The sequence below is a fragment of the Columba livia genome, chromosome 11, assembly GCF_036013475.1.
Source record: "Columba livia isolate bColLiv1 breed racing homer chromosome 11, bColLiv1.pat.W.v2, whole genome shotgun sequence".
Taxonomy (NCBI): Eukaryota; Metazoa; Chordata; class Aves; order Columbiformes; family Columbidae; genus Columba; species Columba livia.
Window position 1 is genome coordinate 10078272 of NC_088612.1, and position 22594 is coordinate 10100865.

A 22594-nucleotide genomic window follows, 5' to 3' on the forward strand; every position below is an offset into this window, starting at 1 on the left:
AAGCAGAAGGAAGCTGTTTTACAGTTAGCACCTGATCATAGTGAGGCCATCATCCTACAAGTTTCTCCAAAGCTGAAACAGCACAGGGAAGCAACTCAAATCCCCCATTAATTAACCCTGTATATTTTCATATCCCAAGCCATCTGAAATGGCTTCTTTCAGCAAAGGAGGAAAGAAATGCCATGGGCCAGACCCATGGAAGGAGGCAGATTACCCCAGATGTGCATCTGCCTTTAAGCTCCATCCATAGAGCTAAAATTAGCTTTTAGAAAAGAATGTTAAAAGCAACCAATATGCATTTTTTTAATTGCACATTTTCTTTTGTTGTGTGTTTTGGTTTTGTTTTTTTGTTTTGTTTTCTAATAGTAGGTATTAGACCAATTATCCTTATTTTCTTTGAGCAGTTGTTACTGAGGTTTATTAACATCTGGAGTTTGACCTAGACCATCAGTGTGTGGCACTGGTAGCGAACAGGATTATGATGTGGCAAGGGGACATTCTTATGTGCATAAAGAATTCTTGGACTCCTTCCTGCTAGGGATTCTTGGATCCCTCAGAGATGGGTGGGGGGGGGTTATGAGGAGGGGTTTCTTGCTGGTTTTTGAGTCTTGATGGGTAACACCCTACCCATGGGGCAAATAGCAGTCAAATCAGAACCGGGAAGTGATGTGGCACATGCACGTGAAAAATGATGGGTGGGGAATATTAACCCAACTAGAAAGGAACTTGGGAGAGGTGCCAGGTCATGTTCTGGTTCAAGCCCTTCACTTGGCACCTAGTTTGTGTCAACTCAGTGGCCCACTCGGTAAAACCCGTGCCTCTGAGAAGACCTATGGAGTTAGGGGAATGAAGGAAGTATCTCTTTATTTTTGTTTTTAAACATAATTTGGACCAGGACATGATGGGGACTGTCCCTTGGACAACTGCTTACTCATGGCTCTTGCATTGCTCAGCACTCTTCATACCCTGGATCACGCCTTTCATCTTGAAAGCAGCTGATGGTGTCAGCACATATTGCTGATGTGGTGGAAAAGGTTTCTAACATGTACTTGGTGTTTTCAGTGCAGCCTGACAGCAAGAAATGACTCCAGGAGCCAGTGCTCAGCCAGCAGCTGTAGCACTTCACCAGTTTGGAAGGAAATCTGGAAGTGCCTGGTCTTGGAAAATCACTGTGGTCACCTGCCTTCTGCGATCATTAAACTTCATGAAGGACAGCAGGTTTCTCTCAGACCTTAAACGTGCAGTTTTCAGTCCATTGTGGCTCCCTTGTATTCATAGCAGGGTAACCTTTAGACACTCGATAGCATTAGTCTTCTGTGCTAGTCTAACCACGGTCTGATGAGGATCCAAGCTTAGGGGGACAGTAGATCACAGATGTGTTTATATGCCTCTTGTTGTGAACCCTGAAATGAATCAGTGCTGGATCAGAGTTTTTCAGCTTCTTCATATGAGAAGTCCAGTTATCCCTGACATCACCCTGGAATGACCAGACCACAGCAATGGTCAAGCCCTGGGTCTTCTTCTGAGATGCTGGGATTCAGGAGGCAGAAGGGCCTGTAAGAGGTGTTGGATGGGGATTCCTGTCTGACCACAATAGCTTTATTGACCTACCATGTCATGTGAGAGGTGCACAGTGACATAAGTCGGGATTTATAGTTTGAAGGTAACTATTCCATAGAACCAAAGACCATAGATTAAAGAATGTCCTTCAAGAAACGCTGAGTATCCGAACCCAGGAAACTGTTATGTATGATTTGATGAAATAATTAAGAAAATATGCCTGGTTTCCTTCAATGAAACATGCAAGCCACCTCTAAATGTTCTCTTGTTATGTAGAGATTTTACTACTTGGATCCTAATTTTTCACAGCTGTAAACAGAAGACAAAGGGTGGTGGAAAAAAACAGTCTTAAGTAGGAAGGAAGAGGTGTGTGATCAGAAAACCTTTGGCAAGTTAAGAGGATTAAGAAAGGCCCCAATGTTCTGATTTTAAGTTCTCTGAGTTGGACTAACATCATGGATTAGATTTGGGTGGTTAAGAGGAAGAAAATACCTCATTAAAAAGAAGCAATTGGGTTTAAAGTTGTTGTAAGACAATGGCTGAAACAGCTCAACTGGAATGGTCTCGCTTGCTTAATTCTGGGGTTTTGTGTGTGTTTTAATGCCCTCTCCCACCTCTTCACTCCCAATCTAAAAGCCTGCAGGATTTGCTTTAAAATATATTACTTTTTTAACTTTTCCCCTCTTGGTTTTGCTGTATTTGGGCTGTGTCACACTCAACAGTGAAGCTGGGCTGATGTCAGGGGCCAGGAAACCTTTGTTCCAGGGAGTGTGAATGCTAAAAAGTAGTGCTGAAAAAATAAGAGGCCAGTCTTATTTTTATCCAATTATTTCAAGTCTACCTCTCTCTTCCTTTACAAAAACAATGCTGGATTTTGTACCCTTATTCTTTGTGAGGTAGTAAACTAGCAGTAACTAAGGGAACAACCATTGCAGCGACATTAAACTCTACAAGTTGAGAAGGGGACTCAGGGCTGGGCTCTGCCGCCCCTTTCTCAGCTAAAGCTTTCTGAAAACACACACCAGCAAAGTCATGGGAAGACTGGAGAGGGTCTCCATATTTTGGAGACAGTGGGATAAATACCAATCTGATAGAGCAGGAGCAAAAGCAAGAGCAGCACAGCAAGAAGGCAGCCAGGAGGTTGTAGAGTGGCAAACAGCAAAGCAAAAAAAAAAATGTTAAGCTGTCTCTGTGACCCCCTTTCCTGAGAAATCACCTGACAACCATCTAGAGCTGGTTGAAGGCTCATGTGGCAAGGTTACCCATGATTTAAAGCTCTCGTGTGGCATGTCGACAAGTGTTTAAGCCAACAGCGGAGTTGAATGTGCCATGGCTTGGGCAGGTACAAGTCCTGTTGGCATCATCCCACATGGAGTTCCATCCATGGAGCAGATTAGTCCAAGAGGATGTCAGAAGATGCCACAACATTCCTTGGTTAAGCAGGTATGGGTTTGAAAGGGATTTGTGTTCTCGATGGCAGCAATGCTGAGGACGAACCTTCGTTGACGTGTGTGGGACCTCATGCCCTTGGACCATCTCGCCATTACCTCGGCTGCCTTCTCTTGTGCCTGCCCTTCAACCAGGAAGCTTTTTTTCGTTTTCATACTGAAAGCAGAGCAGCTTCTCTGAGAGAAGCTCTCTCAGCCATAATATCTTGCCAATGGAAAAAGTGACACTAAAAATAAACTTGTTTCGGAAAGAAGCAAAAGCAGCTTCCAAAAATCCCAATCTAAAGAGAAAAAGGGAAAAATACAAACCAAAACCCGCCACCCCAGTCTAGACAGCTGCACTAGGTGGAGGCAACAACAACCAAAAGGAATAAATTAAACTGTGGTTAAGGGGAGAATTTGTCTCCCCTGATTGCAAGACAAAAGAAACCCAATTCCTTGTTTGTAGAAAGAGATGTTTGGGAATTTCTCGGGCCAGCTGAGGGCCTATTAGAGTGATGTGAACTGGAAATGGAGTTAGAGGGCTTTGGCTGTTTGCATGACCCAACTCTGGACCACACACAATATGCAAAGCTTTGACAAGGCGGCGAGAAGTGGTAGGTGGCAAAACCGCCTGTTATTCCACTGATGAACAAAATGCATTTCTGCTGTGTGACCTTGGCACCATCCGCGGTGGTGACAGAAGGAAAAACGAGTCTCTCTCCTTCCAGATGTCCACCTCTGGTTCTCAAAACTGCCCACCAGCTATAACTGTATCAGTAATTAATGGATGCATGTTGTGACCATGGTTTTAAAATCCATGAGGTGTTGGACTTCCCCTTTTTATTCTTCCATCTGTGAGCAAACCAAAGGTGGGGTCCTGCCAGTGCTCTGGGTGGGTTTTGCTGGTTTCAGCTTCATGTTATTCCTGGGTGTTGCGGCTGCACAATTCGCAAAGGGGTTTTTTGCTTTTTCTGTTTCCTCAGGCTTCCACGTACGCCTGTGTGCCACACAAACTCTGACTTGCTTGCCAGCTATTTGATTCGGTGTGGGCAGGATTTCATCCTGTGTCAGTCCTCACAGAGACTTCAATGGAAAAAATTTCCAATATTTGTTTATTTTTTAACTTCTAAAGAAGCAACTGAAAACTCATCTAAAGAAATAGCCATGGTTGTATTCTCAGTTGTCTTTGTCTTCTTAATGGAATCTGTCATTGGTCTGCGTATGATCTGTCTTGTGAAAATGAAAACATTTTCAAGAGAGGACATTTAAAACACAGGAAGGAAATTTAAATGTTTCTGGTTTGGGAACTGTACCTGGAGCCTGCCCTGGGCCTCGGTTCCTATCCTACATCACACATAGCAATGCGAGAACCTACAGGTTATCACACTTTGTGTCTTCTGTCCCAGAAATAGGCAGCTCACAGACAAAAAATGAGGCCATCTTGTCCACTTGTAGTTGTTAAGGGTCACTTGACATTTGGTAAAAGCCCCAGTGTTTGCCCCAGTGTCCAGACTGAATTCCAGTTTTGCTTATTAAGGTTTTTCCCTACACTCATCCCATAATTGCAACTGAACTCCAGATTTTTCTTCACTTTTCCTGCAGCCTCGCACTGCAGAGGGGCTGCATTTCAGTGGTAAACAGAAAGTGGGGTTTTTTGGTATGACCAGTTAGTAAAATAGCTCAAGTACATAGACAGCCAGCTGGAGGGGAAAAAAGAAAAAAAAGAGTTTGCAGTTGGATAATTTATTCACTGCTTGCAAGTTTCCTTTTTCTATTGAATTATTGTTTAAAAATTGGCTTGTTACTATTTTTTAAGGTAGTGGCCAGCTGTTTACAACCAAGCACATATAGCTGATGAAATCCCAGTACCTTGGACCAGGAGATATTTGGTTTGATATCAAACCTGGCTGAGAGTACATGGAGAGTTGTGTTATTTTCTAAGCCCCAGTGAGGGCATTGCTGGCACGATGGGCAATTGCAGAGGTTAAACTCAAGGGGTTTAATGCTCAGAGAGGTTCAGTGAAGCATCCCTATCCATGGCTTGTGGTCTGTGGCAGGCTAGGCTTGTTTGCTTGGCAAGTGGTGACACCACATAGACAGTTTGGGTTGGGTTTGGTTTGTCATCTTCCTTTGTCAGGCTGGTTTTAATAAGCCCTATTGGGGGTTTAGCTTGCTTTCCTGAGGAAATGAACCTGATGTTATCACACCATCTACATCAGTTTACATTCCTTATCCCCTATGATACTTTCTGCACATTATGGTCTGCAAAATACCTGCCAGTATTGGGAAAGCAGTGGGCTAGGAGGGGTGAGAGGTGCATGCTAGCATCCCACCGAGGGACCAGCTGGGCTGTCACTGCACCTTGGGGTGAAACACCAGGGAACAGCAAGAGAGGCAGACATTGTGGGTGCTCCAGCAAAAGATGCTTTACTTAGAATTTGCTCCTACATTGGTATGAAATGACCCAGGACACACAGCCACAGAAAATCCCTGCCTTGATGAGTGCCAGTGGTGACAGGAAAACTTGATTTAAGGTATTTATGTTTGCCTGGAAGAAGCCACGCTGCTAAGCAGCAGATGAGTTCACCTGGCAATGGTGAGAAGCTAGTTAGTGTAAAGGGGAACCCGTGAGGATCTCTGCTATAATAAATCCACCCTGTGCAAACAAAAAATGAACAGGATGATTGGAGCTGTGGTTTTTCCCAGCTGCTTTGCAAACACTGAACACCCCATGAGGTGTGGGAGCCTGACTCAACCACAGCCGGGTTTACTGTGTGAACCGCAGGGACCAGTGCAGCCCGAACAAGGATACGGGCAGATATTCAGTGAGATGTTTCTGTATGAACAGTTGATAAAAGGCATCATGCTATTTCTCCCCCACCTGATCTGCTTCCTCCTCCCCAGCTCCTTTTGATGTTTGCTTTCACAGTGATTTCTTACCGTGTGAAATTCATCCTGGTTTTAATGGTTTGGGGATGATGTGGTTTTTCAGATGAACAGAACAAGGATGTAGAGCTCTGAAAGATGCCTCTGCTCTTTATCAGTGACTTCTTTCAAGTACTAAATGCTTTTTCTTTCCCTTTTTTGTTCTGCAAAGGTGGATTCTTCCCCTGCCCTGTTTACTAATTAAAAGTTAGTTGGTAAAGAATAAGCATATTGTCCCTGCTGTGGTTTGATCTATTGTTATTAGGGCTCTGTGTTGTTACAGATGAGATCAAAGAATTTAATTTATGATAGGTGGATAGGTCAAGTTCAGTCGGCTGCAGCGAGTGCTGGGTAGAAAGCACAGTCAGACAATAATGTCTCAAGCAGTAGCTCAGGCAATAAGCTTTTCCTTATAAATAATACAGCCCCACTTTGTCCACTTGTGACTCAAGAAAGTCAAGCAGTCCTTTGGATATAAATATTTGAGGACAGCTGGATGCAGTCTATTAAAACCCCTCTTCCTTTGCTTGGTATGATATCCACAGGAGATAATATGACACCAGAAGAATCTGAGGCTTAAGATAAAGGAAAAATCCCAGGACCGTGACTTTGTGTTTCAGCCAGCCCGATTCATAGGTTTGCATCGTGTCTGCATGCATGCTGCAACTTCCTATGGTATTTTTAACAGGATTTTGAAATACCACTTGAGCTCGCAGCAAGAATCTCTAACTGAGACCTAGAGTTGATGCTGCAAAGCCTTAGTCACACCCTAATAATAAAAGGGGAATGGGGCAAGGGAGCAAATTTATTGGGTCTGCTTATAGTCTCTTGCTGCAATATTTTCCTTGAACTCTGCTCAAAGAGGAATGGGTTGGATTTTTTCCATTTCATCTTTATTTATTACGCATCAGTGTGCAGCACTGTTATGAAACCAAGAAAGACACCCACCTCTCCCCTATGTCTATGGAAACCATGAGGGCTGGTTTGACATACAAAATGAGTAACCTGGGAGCAGTTTCTGGGCTCCATTATTGGTATATTTATGAATGCATGGCTAATAGATCTGTATACGTGGTACGTGCTTTCCTTGTATTCTGCCCAGCTGGAGCCTGGAAGCTGTTTTGGGTGGGAACCACATCTCCTTGTGCCTGTCTGGAGTGCACTCAGCCCACCATGGGCTGGTGGAAGAGGCAGGGTAGCTTGGGGCTGTGACTTGGCTTATAATGGGGCAAAAAGAGCTTTACTGCCGGCTGCATCGCTGAGCTTTGCCTCTCCATGTAGGTTTTTCTGCCCCAGCAAGGGCTGTGGTTTCTTTAGGCCAGGCAAATTCATCACAAAACAGCAGAGCCATAGCTGTGGCATACATGGCAAATGCAAAATGTCCCTGCTTTAAAAACAAAATCCATTTATCCGTCTTGTTTCACAGTGGAGGAGGTAACTCGTTAGTGCTCTAATGGATGGGCTTCTATGGGTGAGCAGCCTTCATGCCCTGACGTGGCAGCTCAGCTCGCTCGCCCAGAGGGTCTGTGTTTTCTGTGCTGGTGAAGGTTTGGGTTTGATCGGCATCCCCATCTAAAGACCCCAGGGTGCTCTTTCCTGCATGGGGCTTCTGCTCCGGGTCCCTCTTATGTCTTGGCTGGATCGTTCTTGTCCGTGTTGGTGCTAGTTTTAGCTCTTCATGTTGATGCCTCCACCTTCTCTCTCTGTCTGCTCCCGCTCCCAAGCTGCAGCCTCCGTTCCTTGGATGTGCACAGCACTGCTGCCCTGAGCACAGAACATATCTGGCTTTAAAAAAAAAAAAAAGTGGAAGTTAGTCATAAATTGGGATGTTTTTGCAGGGTTATTTTGAAGTTCAGAGCATGGCTGGTGGCGCTGAGGGATGCTCAGGGAGGGGACACCTTGCACCCGTATCTCGGCTGGGCTCCCACCCGTGAGCTGGCCCCAGGAGAGCGACTGCAAACCACGCACGGGTCAGAAACAGTTTCTTCTGATGGTTGTGTTGGAACAGCCTCAGGACTGGCAGCGGTATTTCAGCTGCAGTGGCACTATCACAATATTTGCAGTTCCTAATAGCATCCTTTTTTAGGGACTTTTTTCTTTTAACATTGAGAGGTCAAACCATGTAAGGCACAGCTGCAGCTGGTACAACCCCACGCTGCTGCTTCGTCTCTGGGAAGGTTGGTCAGTGCTGTTCTCTTATCACTTTCTGACTTCTCCCTCATCCGTACCTGCAGACTGATAATCTACAGCTGTGACAGGGCAATATTAGAATATACAATGCCCTCGGGGATTTTTTTAACCCGACAAGAAGCTGTGAATATATGATACCTCAGCACATCCCTGTAAATCTCGCAAGCCAAAAGTCAGATCCAGGAAGCTCGCACAGTCCGGATAAGCCTCGGGGATGCTCACACACATTGTGTTGCTCATCCAAGCCCCAAAACTTTTAAAATTTTCCCATTACAGCTCAGTCTGCCAGTCAGCTTGGAAGCTTTAAAAGGGGAACTGGTGGGTGGTACAGTGTCTGTCTTAGAGTCTTTGTTGCATTTACTGCCTCTTCATTTTCTGGAATAAAAGCTTAAGCTTTTATTTCTGGTGGCTTTACAATGTATCATCTTGGAAATCACTCTTCCCCTTCAGTTTACTTAATAACGCTCTCTAAAGTCATCAGCTAGAAAGCATTCGGTGGCAATTACAAGAAATCTTTTCAAACCCCACTCCCCTGTATAGTGAGCAAGAGGGACAAAGAAGATCATTTACAACTTATTTTTTCTGTCTTAGTAAAATAAAAGCAGCCCCTTGAGAGGCATTAGTAACTGTTGAGAACCAGTGTTTGGATGTAGTAATTTATCTTCATGTTTATAGAAACCACAATTAAATATTTTAAAATCTCCAGAAAATTATAATTAGAGATCTCTAGCCAAATTTTTGGGAAGGGAGAATTAAAAAAAAAAAAAAAAAAATTAGGAAGACTTTTAGTGTCTAGGGATTTGTGGTGTTTGTTTCTTTTGACTAATATGTATAGAGTAAACTGCCTGAGTCCCGAGGTGACTCATGGGCTGTGCAGATGGTGAGGTTTCCTCCAGGCTCACGGAGTCAATTGAGTAGGAAGAGATGCTGCGTAACTGCTTCCTGCAGTCCTGTGTCCTCGTCCCCTGCTGCAAAAACCATAGGGTGTGTGAAAACCCCTCCTGGAGACCCAGCTGCAGGAACATTGGGTTTTCCAGGCAATTACGTTTTTTGGGAAGCTTGTGCTCTGACCTAATGTGCATGAAACGAGATTAGTTGGGGTCTTCTGCAGGCTGCCAAGGTGAAACCAAGCAGAGGATGCAAGTGTGTGGGAGGAGAGGGGCTCTTGGAGGACAAAGTACCTTCTTTCAGGGTCAAGTCTCCCAGAGCTGGTTCCTACCTGGGAGGGGTTTTGGTGTGAATAGTGCTCTGCCTTCCTTAAAACCATGACAGCTGAGCATTTGTCGTCTTCATTAAGATCTTCAAGAAGCAGGAAAACCCCAAATAAACCAACAAACAAAAAAACAATGCACAACCAAATGCTCCCTCCAGACCTTTTGTAAGTTAATCCATGGCTGCTTGAACAAGGTGCTACAGAGCTGTGGTCACTTCATCTGACCTCTTTGGACACCAAACTCACCTCTCATTTAACTGTGTGTTACCCAGCAAGCTGCAGCATCCTCTCCCTTGTTGTCCTGATGACCATTGGTTCTGAATGTAAATATCCATTCGCTGGTCTCATGCTGCGGAGTAATTCCCTTTATGCACGACGCAGGGAATGAAAGCTCCCACCTACGTGATGCTCAGCACAAGCTGTGGCTGATCAGATCCAGCCAAAGCGGACGGTCACATCACGTTAACTCTGGTTGAAGTCATCTGCTAATGGTGCCTAATTGAAAACTGAGCTCCTGCACAGACCTGGCCCTGACTCTGAGTATTGAACCTTTCTGTAAATCCTGACTCTATTATAGTATCTTTACTATGCAAAGCCTCTTCTTGGCTTGGGGATGAATGCAAGCTTGTAACAGCATGCACTTAGTTATAGATGTAATTTTATTTGCCTTTGTTAGAATCTTTAATATAAAACTCAGTAAAAAGACCTCTCTAATAAAAATGGCTCAGAGAAATAACAATAAACAGGTTTTATGATATGGAAGATGCATTTAAAAAAATGCTCCTAAGAAAAATGATCTTAAGAATCTCAAAAAAAAATATGGAATATGTGAGATATTTTTTTTTCCCAGCCCGCTACAATCAAAGATGGGTGGTCTGCATGCCATGTGAGCTTCCTCGCCCTGGCTCTTGTGGGCAGGAGAAGGGGAGCTGTGCTCTGTCTCAGTAATGAGCCCTGACTGTCCAGGAAAGCATTTATTTTTGCAAAATTAAAAAGGAGCGGGGAGGGGGGGAGTCAATGGATCTGTTTATAACTATATAAAATGGCAGAAAAGTTAACGCTAACATATGTTGCTTCATGTTCCAAGAGCAAAAACATTTGCAGGATAGTAGTCCAGAGCACAGGTGGTAAGTGATCGATACCTTTAATTATTTCTTTTTAAGGGATGGCAGGACAGCTCATGTGAGGGTGGGTGTGAACATACAGAACCCCTATAGGCGCATTACATTCATTTGTGGATACTGTAAGCATTGTATTACATAGACTTAAAGGGTCTGTACCCAGGTACCAGGATCTCTAAAGCTCCTGACCATGAGGTTTTGTTCAGTGAAAGGTGTCCACACCATGTGTGGTGGCTTGGTCCTAAAGGGATGACAGGACAACAGGGCCGTGGGGTCAGTCAGTGGAAAACTGTGCAGAGGTTCTTCTCTGAATCGTGGTCATGGTCACGTCTCCTTGGTCATGCAGAGTGAGCGATGTGACGGGTAGAGAAGCAGTGTTAGTGCCCTTGTGATTGCTGGATTTGATTTAGGCTAAATGGCACAGACCTAAACAGGCTGTATATCTTTCTTTAGGGGTACATATTGATAGAGATAAATCTTTCTTTCCTTAACCTCAAATATTTGATTTGTGATTACTTGTGTATCTTGCAGATTTTGCTGGAAGTGTCCTCTGGTGGTTTCACGACAGAACACAAACTTTTCATTTTTCTGTTGCTGTGAGTGATCAAAACTCTATTTCCTGCCTTACTGTGTCTTCTGAGGGGGTGACTGGGGGATGCTGGTGTGAGATCATCCCCTTTCAGAGGCTGAGGAACTGGGCTATGACACCACAATCTGAATACAGATGAGATAACTGGTAAGTTGTCTCTGAGATATTGCTTCAGGACCTCATTTATCCTCCTTGCCTTCAGGCTCCAGGTGTTGCAAGTTACAGAGTCCTGACATGAAACAGGATTTCCTCAATTCATAAAACCAACAGAAGGGTTGACCACAAAGATCCAGGACCTACAGGTGTTGCGATGATTTGATTTGCAGGGCATGTAGCACTGACGTGATCTTCCATGGAGAGGGAAGGTCTAAGAGCTTGTGGTATCAGGCCCATAGTTTGCTTTCGCATTCAGACCAGGGCCAGGTTCTCCATGACAGGTCAGGAACTTTAGAGCTGGGATTCACAGACTCTTTGCTTCTCTTTCTCTCCATAAGATTGTCTAGGAGATGGTCTGGTGGGACAACAGGCAGGATGCAGATCGCCGTGGCAGGATGGGCTTTACCGGGTCTCTGCCTGTTTTCCCTTGGACCATTGCTCATATTGACATTTTCGTGGAGCACTTTTGATCATGTTTTCTGCCAGAAATGTTCCACCAGAGACTTTGCAAACTGCTCTGAAGAGCAGGTTAACTAATAATTAACAATGCTTTTTCTACATGCATTCCCACAGGACCTGTTACTGGTCGTTTGATTGAAAACATGAATGAGTTAAGCTCTACCCCGTCTCTGCAAGTTAGAGAAATACATAATATTTATCTTCTTCAATAACCCTAGCAGGTTTTCAGAGCACTAGACTGGACACAACACAACAAAACTTAAGAGTTTTTTCTGTTTACCCCTAACTGTTAACAGAGTTGAACCTTGTTCCAGTGTAAATAGCAGGATCCCCCTATGCCACATATAAGGTCACCCCACATCATGTCTCATCTGTGCAAGGGGCCACCTGAAGACCAGCTGAGCAAGTCTGTCTTGGACTGGGTCTAGTAAAGAGGATTGGGGAAAATAATTTGAAGTCTTTCCTCATGTCTTTACTAGCAATATCTGTTTTAAAATCAAGTGAGCTCTGGCTTGGGTCTTTATCTCTTCCAGCTGCAGTGTTATGGCCTGGGGACAGGCACTTCTAGGTGTGAAATCCTGCAAGGAGTGAGTTCATTCTGAACACAAGGGTGGCCTGGCAGTGGGCGATACCATGGAGAGAAGTGGATATTGTAGGAAAAGAGCCTGAACGTTTCAGTTGCAAATACATTTCAAGTTCTCAAGTTTTGAGAACGTTTCCTTGGGTTTTAATTCACCGGTTTTCTTGTTTTTGTAATGGCAATTATGATGATTACCTCACTGCTCTTGGGCTTATGCTGATGGAAGGCGCTGGGGGAAGATCAATCATTGCTCTTCTCGAGGCTTCACCGATAACCCCTGCCCAGGGCTGGATGGAGCTACAAATGCTGCCTTGTCTTCTGAGATGGGAAAGCACTTTTTCCCTCCCTGCCCCCTCCTCTGTTTTATGTATTTTCTTAATGTGTGTTGATGCTATATGTAATTAAAATCCATTACCTTCTTCATTTATTTCCTTTCCTCTGGACTAAATTACTTTGCATCTTTCTTTTTTTTTTTTTTTTTGAAAAGTAGGTTGAGGCTGATATTGGAGAAATAATATCCAATCTGTATTTCTTAAGGTACAGGACCAGTCTGTCAGGCTGTTGGCACAAAATAACAGTTGTTTTATTGTTGGGGTAAGTAAATAAGAATAAGAATTCTTAAGTATTGGCATATGTTGATCCTTAGCCAAAAAGGTCTCTAAAACAATACGTTTTCTATTCATTCCAGAAACCTCATACTCCGTTATTTCTCATTTAATGCTGTTGCCATCTAATTTTGACTGTAGCTCAACTTTTTTAGTGCAAAGCTAATCCTTGTTGTAGTTGTAAACATGTGTTTCATTTGGCCTTGTGCTCATGTGCTAAAGTGACAAAGGCAATCTAGGGTTTCCATCAGAAACGGAGATGTGGAGGTAAGCATTTCGTTCAACCTATTATACTTCATCTTTTATACAGTGAAAATCAGCCCAGTTGCTTAATAGGGAAGAATGTTTTTATAAGCCTCTCTATGCTCTTGTGCTTGGCTTGGTTCCTTGGCGGGTTTTTTTTTTTTAAAGATTGGACACACCATGGAGAAAAAGAACAAGGGAATCCAGGTAAAATCATGAGAGCCATCAGGATCTTATGTAGTGGCTCCGTGTGTGTCTTCTGCAGCTTTATGTGCTCTGCACACCCCAGTTTTTAATTTTTTTTTCTATTTTATTGTGCCTCGGTTTCCCTGTAGGAGATTTACTTCAGTCTTTTGTGAGGCCCTACTCAAAGTGAATCCCCTTTAAAATGAGATTTCATGTAAGAGATCACAGATCAGCATCCCTGAAGTCACAATTCACTTTCAGGCTATTTTGTTAAAAGATTGATAGTTTTTAATGGCAAAATTCAGCCTGACTTCCCTGCCTCTGGTGGGACAAGTGACAGACTGTTTATAAAATAATTTGACTCATGGGGGCCTGGCAGTGACTAAACCCGAGGTTCAAGTGTTGTCTCCAGTCACCAAATTTCTTAAAGTACAGCACTGGAAAACCAGCAGAAACCCCTGAGCCTTCCAAAGGCAACGAGATCAGAGAATGTCAGGGATTAGAAGGGACCTCAAAAGATCGTCCAGTGCAATCCCCCCACTGGAGCAGGAACACCCACAGGAGGTTACACAGGAAGGTGTCCAGGCAGGTCTTGAATGTCTTCAGAGAAGGAGACTCCACAACCCCCCTGGGCAACCTGTTCCAGGCTTTGTCTCCCTCACTGAGAAGAAGTTTCTTCTCAGATTTAAGTGGAACCTCTTGTGTTCCAGTTTGAACCCATTACCCCTTGTCTTACCATTGGTTGTCACTGAGAAGAGCCTGGCTCCATCCTCCTGACACTCACTCTTTATATATTTGTAAACATTAATAAAATGCTGCTAACCTGAGTCAGGTGGGACCAGAAATTCCTCTGTGGTTTCTTTCATTAGGATGGGATATGATATTTTCAAATGGAAGGGATCCACAACGATGTCCAAATGCATCATCTAATCCAACAATTAACATTATTCCATCATAGTGAAGCTCCTGGTTGAAGCATAGATTCATGTTGGCTCTTTTGCTCTGTTAAAAAGTCACCCAGAAATAGGTCAAACAGAGTGAGGAGTTTGGAGGCACAAGGTGGAGTTTCATTCCTGGCTGTGGTCTGCAATGTGCTGGGGGTCAGCGTGGTGGTTGCAAACCGTCACCATGCTCCAGCAGTAATGCCAAAGTCGGAAGTCTCCTGAGGAATTCCCCGGCAGACACAGCTCATGTGCTTGGTCTGGAGTGGGTACCACAACTCCAGCAGCTGGCAGCACAGTCAGAGTTTGTCTGCGCTAAAAGAAAAATAGTTTGCCGCAAAACATTTTTTCTATATTCAAATACACACTTGAGCCACAAACATTTCTCTGTGTTTGTGTATATGCACTGAGTCACAAATTATCTTCTTGCACTTAAATAGGTCCCAAATTCAATCCATACATTTCCAGTCATTACCACCCCATTATCCTTTCTCTTTTTTTGCTATTTTTCTCACCAAGCAGTGGTAAACCCCAGGCTCATTCTCCAACATGTGGTTGATATAAGAGGAAAGGAAAGTTCTTTTCAAATATTAAAATGTTTTTAAATACTGTTTTATAGCAATCATGGTCATCTGCAAGAAATCAGTTTTCAAAGAAGCGTTTGATGGATTGACAATCATTTGAGCCTGGGATGAGATGAAATGGTCCAATTCAAGCCGGATTAGGACTCACTGTTCTGGAGAGCACATGAGTTTAGAAAAGACTGATGAAGCTGAGTTTCAAAACTACCAATTTGGCTTTTGAAGGGATTCAGGCTGGCAATAGTAAAACAGAGTTTTATACCACAAAGTGGTCACCTTGGTTTGACAATGATGGAAAATTGTGGCTGTTTGATAGTTGTTGGACAGCCTGAAGCATCTACACTACAGCGTTTGTCACCACCTTTAGCAGAACCATGATAGGAATCAGGGTGAAGAACTGAACGAGTCTTGTGGTGACCAAGACTAGAGAAGACCTTGTTAGATGGCGTCAAAGAAACCTGGACAAGCGGCACATGGAGAGCTCACCTTGGTGGGGCTGTGGGGTCAGTTCAGGGCTCTGACATCTCGGGTGGCCAATGCAGACTCATGACCACGAAGTCAGTTTCTATAGGAAAAAAAACTCCTTTCTGCCTTTAGATCAGTGCATTCTGCTTGGGAAACCTCATCATTTTGGTGGGTTTTTTTGTCTGTCTGTGTTTTAATTTTTGTTTGTTTGTTATGTTTTGTTTTTAATAAGGCAATTTTGTAGGCACTAATGAGACCTGGGACACTGGACATGAGGCTGTGTGCGTCGTGGGTGTCTGCTTCGGGAGGACCAGAGCCAGCTGACAGCTTCAGAGTATCTTCAAAGTCTGGAAGAAGGTGACATGCTTTGTACAGAGGGCGGCAGTAAGAGAAATGATAAATGCATTGGACGAGTCATCCTATCTTTCACTGGACCAAGGGACAAATCCAATCGTGACTTCGCATCCTCTTAATTAAAGGTCTGAAGTTTTTACTACTTCCACCCGGTATTTCTGGTGCATTTCTTATATACTTTCCTGTAACAACGTTTATTGCTCTCAAATGCACACAGGATGTTTGTTTCCTGCAGATTTCAATTTATGGGGGTTTTTTCCATTAAATATGGATATTGTTTTGTTTGTATATTTAGAAAACTGTCAATATTAAGTTTCAATGTGTTAAAAGGGAGAAACTGGGAAAAAAAGAAAACACCTTCGTGGCTAGAATTCATCAAGTTCTCAGCAGAATGGTTGCATTTTGAGTTGCTACAGTCGTGGTGCCACGTGGCTGGTGTACCCACAGTATGAGCTAGCTGCTGAATTTTCCATCATTTATGTTGTCTTTACTGGATGTCTGGGTTCAGAAGCAGCAATAACTTGAGGTTGTTTTGGGTTTTTTAGGTGTCTTGGATTTTTTTGTTTGTTTGTTTGAATGCTGGAAAAGGAACAGTCAAGGCTTTGGTGATCAAGAGCCAGCGCTAGTGCTGCTTTAAAAATCATTCATGCTTTTCAGGTGTCCAGCTTCCACACTGCTTAGGGCACAAGGGGAAATGTAAACATTGTTCTGTTATTCAATCTACTACATAAGAGCATTGAGTCTGACAAGGCTCCAGGTACCCCCGTGTCCTGTCTTTATCGAGATCAGACGCTGATATCCCTCCCCAGTGACACAGAATCTGGCAGGCTTGTTTTCACTATAACAATTGCCCACTGTAAATGTTGGTTACGCTTCTTCGTGCCTGCCCTGCCGGAGCTGCTTCCAGGAGCTTCTTTCTGCATTTATCAGAATTCAAGCTCATAGCAGTTGTTTTTTCTTTTTTTAAATACCGTTTAAGTGTATTTAAATGGAAGTTCATGTGTGCGCTGTATTTACTTAATCTGTATAAGGATGGAGGTGGTTTCAAGTATTCTTTTGAACCTTGTGTCAAAAGCCTGTCCAGACATTCTTTTTCTTTATTTCTTTTTTATTTTCCTCTAAGACAGATATATGTAGTATTAAAAATTGTGAAACTTCTTGATAGGGCATAGCCCATGTTGGCTGAGGCTGTTTGCAGAGCCCAGAGCTGGCTGCAGAGCACGAGATGAATTTTGGGTTGTGCCACTGATGGACTTTATGCTGGATGCAGAGCAGATAACAGAGCTAAAAAAGCTGAAAACGCTCATTCCAGAAACTATGTACACACCTAGGGCCTCGGCAGAGGAGTGATGAGTGCAAGGTTTGTTACTGAGAGCAAATCTTGGTGCTTTGATTCTTCCTTGATCTTCTTGCAAGGAAAGCAGAGCAGGAACCATTGCCCCCATCCCGACCACCCGTTTGCCATGCTCTGCTTTTGGTGATCCCTGACAGTGAACACGGTTCAGATTTATACCCAGCCCAGCAAAGATTGTGAGGTCAGGTCTGGCAAATACTTATGGTCTGTCTTTGCAACAACATAAGTGTGTTCAAAATGCTAATTTAAAGATGAGATATATATAAGAATTATAAGCAGTAATAAACGTGCTCCAACCCAGGCAGGAGAGAATTACTTCTGATCAGCTGGCAGAGCTGGATTTAGAACAGGACTCTGGACTTTGGTGTAGTTTGAATTAAGCTGGGTATCTGCATTGTATTATTTTTATAGTCTCTTCCCATCTGACAGAAATCTCCATTTCTTTGCTAACGTAAAGCGTATGACTGTGTTGTGTTCACTGTACATAGCTCAGACAAGAAGAAGGCAGCAGTTCTGCTGCCTTCTATTCATGGAATAGTTGTGTCATGATGGTTCAGGGCTCCCCAGGCTGGTGGATGTGATGGTCCATCCCGGCATCTGAAGTGAAACAACTCCTTCCCAAAAAAACCTACCTTCTATCTTGCTGGAACGAGAAACCTTCTCCACTGGCCCCAAAAGCAGCAGGGAAGCATTCCCATCTTGAGCAGTTTGCTTCTCTTTACTTACCTTTGGCCTCAGGGTCAGGAAACCTTAATAATTTCCTTTTTATTAATTTAATCCATAGTTCCTAATAATTACCATAAATTAAGCCTGCTGGGGGGAAAAACACAGCCAATAAACTACAGAAACTGCTAGCTTTATTTGGGTGACGTCATTACCTAGAGGATTGTTTCCTGTAGGTCAGTCCCTTGGTTGTTGTGATTAACTTGAGATCAGACCCAAAGGCAGAGTTTCCCGTCCACCTTTTAAACGAGGCTCAGACGTGCCAGGAATTCTGCTAGTACACAGGGTCCTGTTAAACGCTTAACCTTGGTGTGAAATGAGCTTATTCCTGTCTCTGCACAGGTACCAAATATGTCCCAAGGACCGTTTCTCTCTGGTTTGAATGGACTCGTCTGGAGAGACTGGTTTGTTCTTCCCAGCAGCGTTTACACTGGTGAGGTGACACCGTATGGATGCAAATCGCGCGTTACCTCCCAAGAACAGCAACAACAAAATCTGGATTTGCAGTGGGGAAACATATAGTGTTATTTTGCAAAGAGACTTCTTTGGTCCTCCCCAGCATCGCCTTTGGAAATTGGGCACTCAGAGCATGATGAAGAAAGTGGGAACTATAACAAGCTCACTGGTGGGAGGTTCGTTCTGGGAGCCCGTGGAGGCCCCACTAGTAAAGGGCTGCTGGTTTCCTTTTCGAACTGGGCTGAAGCCAGGCATTCCTGAGTGGCACCGGTCCTCCCAGCGCTGGAAAGGAAACATTCCCGTTTGTGAGCTGTGGAAGTGCACGCTGAAGCCAAAGGTTACCAGGCTGAGGTGATATTTTTGCATTCCTACGATGTCTTAGCTTTTTAAAATTAAATTCTTACAACATGAGGATTTAATCCCTTCTGGTATATACGGCGCGTGTGTGTGTATGCTTGTGTGTGCATATATATATATATGTATTATTTTTTTCCTACAAAAATTTCATCAGGCAAGTTATTTGTGTTTTTGAAAATTGGCTTAGATACAGGGTCAGAAACTTTCCCCCCAGCGCCAGTGGGTTTGGGGTTTGTGGCTGAATAGAGGGTCAAGTTTTAGGGTTGTACTGGAGTTGAAACTAAATCTGGGGTTGAGAGCCACAAGGGATGAAGTCTGTTGCATTGTTCTTGAATTATTTTTTATCAAAAAGAATGGAAATAAACAGTTTTCCTGTGCCCAAGTCTTTCAAAAGCAGAGTTCTACCACATCGAAAATGGTATTACGAAAATTAATGGTTCCCAATATGGAATTGCATTCGAAATCCAATTCCAGAAGGGTAGGTTTGGAGCCATAGACTAAAAATTAAGCTCCAGGAAAACAAAAAGCATTTTGTTTATAGCACTGTGATGGGTGGAGGAAGAACACAGACTGTGCCCTGCTCCTGCTTAGCAAAGAGTTAGAAATCACTTGGGACCAGATAGGTGTCCAGGATGGGGCTGCCAAGTGGTGAAGGCAGCTGCAGGCAAAGCCCAGGGCTCCAGAGCAGATATTCAAGCCCAGATTTACTTAAATGAAGCCTTGGCTTCAGAGCACGGGCTTTGTCTCTGGGTACTTTGAGCCTGCACGCTCTCTGCCCCGCTTCTGTTGCCAAGAGATGAAAGTAGCGGCTTTTTCTTGAGGGGGGAAAAAAAAAAAAAGGCTGTGATCTAGGATTTTTTCTTCTGCTGAGCTGCTTTGCCAGTTTTTAGAAGGTCAGACCTTGTTGCAGCCTTTCCATACTTAAAAGGGGCCTATAAGAAAGATGGGGACAGTCTTTTTAGCAGGGCCTGTTGTGATAGGACAAGGAGTGAAGGTTTTAATCTAAAGGAGGGGAGAAATTGTTGTCCCTGAGGGTGATGAGACCACGTCCCAGGTTGGCCAGAGAGGTGGTGGATGCCCCATCCCTGGAGACACCCCAGGCCAGGCTGGACGGGGCCCTGAGCAACCTGAGCTGGTGAAGATGTCCCTGCTCATGGCAGGGGTGGCACTGGGGGAGCTGGGAAGGTCCCTTCAACACAAACTATTCTATAATTGTATGATTCTAAACCCACCTACACTGATGCCCTAGAGAAAATACCCACAGCCTGCTTCTGTTAAGCCAAGGAACCTGCAGCTCTGGCTGTGCAAAGGAGGCGGCACTGCAACCTGATTTGCACCGTTGGGTGAATGTGAACCAGGCTCACAGCAATGGGCAATAAGTGCTAAATTGCTCCAAGCCTGGATCTAAGTTTTAAGCATTGACCTTCTACTGAGTTTCCCTTAACAACCTTTCTTTGTCATGCTGGGGAATCACAATATTTCATTTCTGTGAAGGCTTTTCTCCACTGGAGCATTTACCTTGAGCTAAAATCTGTGTTAATGCCAGGGAAGAGCCCTTGCATGTGTTGCTAAGAAGACCTGGACAAGGCAGGTTTGGCTGTGTCCTGGCTGAAGGTGTCTTGGAGCAAAGATGCTTGGCTGCAACAAGGGTCATGGTGCTCCAGGAGCTGGTTCTCTTCTCTGCAGCTGGGGACATGCCATAGACCAACTGTCAGGGCCAGCTCAGGTTTGCGCAGTGATGGGAGGTGGTGTCCTCAGCTCTTCCCTTGTGTTGGCTCAATGGAGCCAGAGTGAGGGAAGAAAATGCAGTTTTTGCTCAATGAAGGTATCACTTTTCGGCACCACTTTCTTCTTCAGAAGAAAAATGGTTCCTCTAGGTCTTGACATCTGCTGCTATTTAAAGGAACATCATCATCACCAATCCATCTCTCCCAAGGTCTCAAGGTATAGAAAGCCTTATTCTTCCCAGATTTGTGATTGAAAACAGATATTACATGATGGTATCCTTTAAAATGCCATGTCAGTGATGGGAAGCTTATTAATTAGCAGTTTTGCAAGACAGAAGGTGGCAATGAACAGGGGAGGGCAGGTGGGAGATTTTAGGCAGCATTTAGCACCCCAGGGCAGATTGGTGGTGGCCACCAGTGGACACCCTGCAAGAGGAACCTGCAGCCTTCGCAGCTCTGTTATTTGCATTATCTGGGAATTCCCTCATGACCTGCAGTGGTTTTTCTGCAGGCTCTGGTGAATGACTGAGTCAGATGAAGGATTTCCCAGGCTCATACCCCCTCTGCTACCTGTCACCCCCATCATACACCCACGTGCACACTCCTACAGTCGTGGAACCAAGAGAGCAATGGGAAAGTGCACCTGGAAGCTTCTCAGAGGGTCCAAGTTATGGAAAAAAGCTTATAAAACACCTCCTTGAAGGCTGTCTCCTGTGAGAAGTTGTGTGTAGCATCCATCCTCACCCTCTGCCAGATGGCTCATATGGGGTGAAGGCTACAGCTCCAGAAACGCTGGTAGGGAGCAGCCAGCTCCTGCTCTGTATTTAGATTTTACAGGTTCAGTGCTGATGGTAATTATTTCTCCTAACCTCAAGCCACTGAGAAGTGAAGCAGCACTCGGAAGCCAATAAAAGGAGGCTGCTGTCTGTGTGATTAGCCTGTTGTTCTGAACTCCGCCTTTAGCGATACCTTGTGTTACTTAAACGTTTAATTGCTCAGCTCAGTGCAAGGCGAGCTGCTCCTGCCTTCCTCCTCTCCCCTCCCTGCCCTGTGCGTGCACCCACCCACCCACACAGCAAATTTAATGACTTTGCTGATTGCGAAGTCATTGAGCTCGGAGCTGGTTGGTTCTGTTAGAGTGTTTTGGCCCAAAGACATGGGCCTCCGCCTTTGGGGATGTTTGAATCCTTTCTCTTTCCACATCTAAAACATTCATCTTGTGTGTTTTTGTCCTTAGGAAGCAAATCCCTTTGAAAGACGTCGGGAAGGGTTCAAAGCCACGGATGCGACAGCGCTCTGATACTGTGTCATTTTTATCTTCCTCTGCAGGCTCTCAGCAAATAAACCTTTCAATTACCAGGGCAATAAAAAATGTCAAGGGTGATTAAAGATGTGACAGCTGGTGCATGTATCTCTATGCAGTCAAGTCCTTCAGGTTTTCCTGGCTCCCACTGGGACAGACTCTCCCAATATTCGTTACGTGTCTCCAGTGCTCCCCACAGTCACTGTTTGAGCAAGCGGAGGTGCTGAGCACCTGGCAGGATTCGGTACAAATTCAGCACAACACTGCAAGCCTCATATCCATGTCAATCTGAACTGTGTCCCTCCCTGCAGTGCCGGGTGTCCTGCCTGCCAGCGAAGCTCCGAGCATGTGGTCCTTATGCAGTGCCTCAAGTATTTGTTACATCTGGTATGTTTTCTATGCAAAATGATTTTTAATTTTTTTTTTTTTTTTTAAGAAATAAGCTTTTTTTAAACAGACTAAATTTTTACTGGGGCACCTGGTTTTGCAAATATTTGAAGAAGCTGAAATTTTTTCATTCTTGGTAGTAAAAATAACCCAGCTTCTTGCCCACTACACTCAAAAACTATTGAGCAAATATTAAAGCAGATAATTTGAGGGGTTTATATAACTGTTTTTATGGTACTGAATGAACAGAACATACTTTTCTCACTAGAACCGGCTCAATATCCCAAATCACAGTTGCTCATTTGTTGGCTTATGGAGAGCTAAGTGATTTACACCAGTTAAGAACTTACCACAAAGTTTCAATAAACCTTTGAAAGCATGAACCAGAAGAAGAGGAGCTTTTGTTTTCCTTCTGAGGTATTCATATTCTTGTTAATCACTATGCACGGATTCACTCCATTGCTATTTTGAAGCATGAGTGTTTAACCAGCCTCCCCTGGGGCACAGAGCAGCTCCAAGTTTCCCTGGGCACATTGAAGGGACCGGAGGGAATTCGGCCCCAGGGATGGGGGTGAACCCAGCCACTGCAGCTGCTTCAGGCTTTTTCCAGTTGCTGCTTCCTGCGAATGGCCGTAAGGTCACAGGATCTGGCTTGTGTGTTGCTTTCTGACCTACCAAACTGTGATTTA

General features: G+C 44.1%; 1 long non-coding RNA gene across 1 annotated transcript in view; it reads left to right on the plus strand.

Moving 5' to 3' along the window:
* Window positions 1–658: 658 nt before the first annotated feature.
* The window catches only part of LOC110355362 (uncharacterized), a 29422-nt gene continuing 7486 nt past the window's right edge, over window positions 659–22594 (plus strand). The window contains exons 1-4 of the long non-coding RNA XR_002407990.2: window positions 659–11175; window positions 12761–12817; window positions 15477–15723; window positions 18018–22322. This is a non-coding gene — a long non-coding RNA (uncharacterized LOC110355362). The remainder of the gene's footprint in view (window positions 11176–12760; window positions 12818–15476; window positions 15724–18017; window positions 22323–22594) is intronic.